General features: G+C 37.0%; 1 pseudogene; it reads left to right on the forward strand.

Annotated features, from left to right (window-relative positions):
- The first annotated feature begins 437 nt into the window (after positions 1-437).
- On the forward strand, positions 438-2,736 carry LOC148049738 (dual specificity mitogen-activated protein kinase kinase 3 pseudogene; annotated as a pseudogene).
- The last annotated feature ends 674 nt before the right edge of the window (positions 2,737-3,410 follow it).

Below are 3,410 nucleotides of genomic sequence, written 5' to 3' on the forward strand. Positions count from 1 at the left end.
TGGCACAGTGGTTAAATGCAGCACTGCAGGCTACTTCAGCTGACTGCAGTTCTGCAGTTCGGCTGTTCAAATCTCACCGGCTCAAGGTTGACTCAGCCTTCCATCCTTCCGAGTTGGGTAAAATGAGGACCCGGATTGTTGGGGGCAATATGCTGACTCTGTAAACTGCTTAGAGAGGTCTGAAAGCCCTATGAAGCGGTATATAAGTCTAACTGCTATTGCTATTGCTATTCCATGAAGAGAATATTCCTCAATGTGAAGGTCTATTTGACACTGTAGTTTAAAGATTGTGTAGATAAGCTAATAAATAAACAGAGAAGAAGGGACCCAATGTTTTGAAATGGTCCATTCACCCTTAGTGCCAGACTAGAAGGACAAAAAGGTGCATAGATTATGATCTTCCACATTTTAGTGAGCTGTACTATGTTTGTATTTAAATGACAATTATTTCTAAGTTCATCTATATCTGGTGCAGTGTTAAGGACCAGATAGTATCTGTTGTGGAGGTGAGATTATTCTTATTGTTGAGTTCATTAATTTTTTTAGCCTGAATAGCAATAGCAATAGCAATAGCAGTAGACTTATATACCGCTTCATAGGCCTTTCAGGCCTCTCTAAGCGGTTTACAGAGAGTCAGCATATTGCCCCCAACAATCTGGGTCCTCATTTTACCCACCTCAGAAGGATGGAAGGCTGAGTCAACCCTGAGCCGGTGAGATTTGAACCGCTGAACTGCTGATCTAGCAGTAGCCTGCAGTGCTGCATTTAACCACTGCGCCACCTTGGCTCTTCCATTGAATAGGCTTTTCCATTGCAGAAGCACAGAAGTTTTTTTTTTTCTGGCTATTGAAACTTTAGACTGAATCAATTGAAACAACATGGTCACTTCACACCACTTTTAAAAGAAGGAGAATCTGATTTGTAAAACTTTCAATGAAGTGAGGCACCTCGGAATCTTTGCATAATCTTTGTGCAAAGTGTGTCAGCTCATGCACTATTAATTCAGTTGTATACCATCATTGTTGGTAAGACATTTCCTTGCTTGGCAATGTCTAAATGGTCCTTCCAATAATGCTGATACACTGAGCTACATTGTTTGTTGATGCAGTTTCATGGCAGTTTCAGGCAGCAGGTGTAAAACTATGTTTCCCACTAATATCAAAAGTAATGTATTCAATGGGATTAGAAACAAGCAAGAAATAAATACTCAACATATTAAATGATAGAGAACTTTTATCCTTGACTCAGGCTTGTTTTTATTGTGCCTTATCAATGAGAGTGATAGCATATAAGTTAAACAAACGTAGAAATAAAATCAATAAACAACTAGTAGATTGGTCATCTCTAACTCTTCTATATTTCACTATATAAAACCTTTTTCTATTTTGAAAGTTTAAAAATTTAAAACAATAAGTAAAAATATGGAAGATTACAAACACTACACTATTGCAGATACTTTAGAAACCACATGACATGTTAGAAGTCAGTAACAAGACAGTGGAAATTCTCTGTGAATGATGAATGATTTTGACAGAAGCCTTGGTGCATGGATTTAGCTATTTTTCAAAACTCACACCATCCTCTTTTCCTTGCTTCACTTGTGCAACCTTGGTTCATCTTCTCTCATCAGCTTTATATTTTCTTAATATACCATCCCAAGCTGCTTGTGATCATCAAGGTATCACATCCCACTGCTAAAGAACCATTAATGTAGGGAACTCAATTTCTACTTCAAGGTTTTAATACCAGAGGGGCTGACCACTGAATATGTATTTTTTTAAACTCTTGAATCTATACATAACAGTCATAATCTATAGATATAACTTATAATCTATATATAACTGTTATAAAAAGGAGAGTCACCCCTACAAGGCATGTGCAGTTTGCTAGTTCCATCACTTCTAAGAAATCAGCATGAACAAAAAATAAGATCCCAAAGGATAGCAATAGCACTTAGACTTATATACTGCTTCATAGTGCTTTACAGCCCTCTCTAAGAAGTTTACAAAGTCAGCATATTTTCCCCAACAATCTGGGTCCTCATTTTGCCAACCTCAGAAGGATGGAAGGCTGAGTCAACCTGGAGCCTAGTGAGATTCAATCTGCCAAATTGCTGGCAGCCGGTGATCAGCAGAAGTACAGTAGCCTGTAGTAATGCCCTCTAACCACTGTGACACCAGGGATCCTTAGAATAGCACAAAGTCAAAACAAAGAAGAAAAGACCACCATTTTCATAATGTCATTGGTTAATAAACAATCACCTGTTCCATCAACACCTCCAAAGAATTTGGATTCCTGGACTTTTATTACCACTGGAAAAAAGAACTTTGAAGTTAAGTCTGATGACTGAGCATCTCCGAACTAGGGAGAGGTGCTTACAGGGTGGTGGAGAAAGTACATCATGTGAAGAGTGACATGATCTTGGCTGTGATGAGAATCTGAGCTACTGTGAATATCCAGGAGGGGAAGAAAGTGGTGATGGATCTGGATGTTTCCATGAGGACAGTCAACTCCTTCTACATGGTCACTTATTATGAAGCTCTTTTCAGAGAAACTGATATCTGGATCTGCATGGAAGTGATGGCCACGTCTCTGAATTAATTTTATAAGAATGTTCTGGAGAAGAGGAAGACAATTGCTGAAGATATCCTTGGAAAAATAGCTGTGTCTATTGTGCAAGCACTGGAGCATCTCCACAGTAAATTGTTGGTGATTCACACCTGTCCAACATTGTAATCAACAAACCAGAGTTCAGAGTCACACAAGTGAGACAGACAGTGAATAAATTTAATAAATAAAATAAAAATAAATAACTTCTTTGAGATCTCTGTAAAAAGAGATGGGATATCACAAAAACCATTATTCATCTGAACTTTCAGAACAAAATCAGAAGCAACAGAACCAGAAGCTTTGTGCCTTGTAAGTCTATTCATGAATAAAAGGTAAATGCTTCCATAACTGAAGTTATATATCAGCTTTTTATGGTTGAAGTTTTACAAGCAAAACTCTGACTTCATACAAAATAATATATACCACAGCTTTCTGTCTCTGACAGTTATTTTGTTGGCTGGCAATACCTTTTTGACCATTAGCCATATATACTATTGCCAGGAGTAAAATCTTAGATGATTAAGCAATCAAATGATGGAGTTGTTTAAAATAACTAAGGGTTATTACAAAATTAAATACAAAGATTTTTTTAAATGCAATTGATTGGGTTACAGCCAGAGAGCCCAAACAACCACAAAAGTAGAATGTACTTAAGAAAAATGCAAAAAAAAATATTTTGAAAGAAAAGAAGTGATCTCTTTCCAATGAAAGCAACATAAGCATGCCAATCATCTTGAAAGCTATTTTTTAAAAGTTATCTTTGAAGCTATTGGCAACATTCTGCTATGACTGAATATAAA

The sequence above is a fragment of the Thamnophis sirtalis genome, unplaced genomic scaffold (assembly GCF_051295495.1).
Source record: "Thamnophis sirtalis isolate CommonGarterSnake01/CBP01778 unplaced genomic scaffold, rThaSir2_p1.2 scaffold_1, whole genome shotgun sequence".
Classification (NCBI taxonomy): Eukaryota; Metazoa; Chordata; class Lepidosauria; order Squamata; family Natricidae; genus Thamnophis; species Thamnophis sirtalis.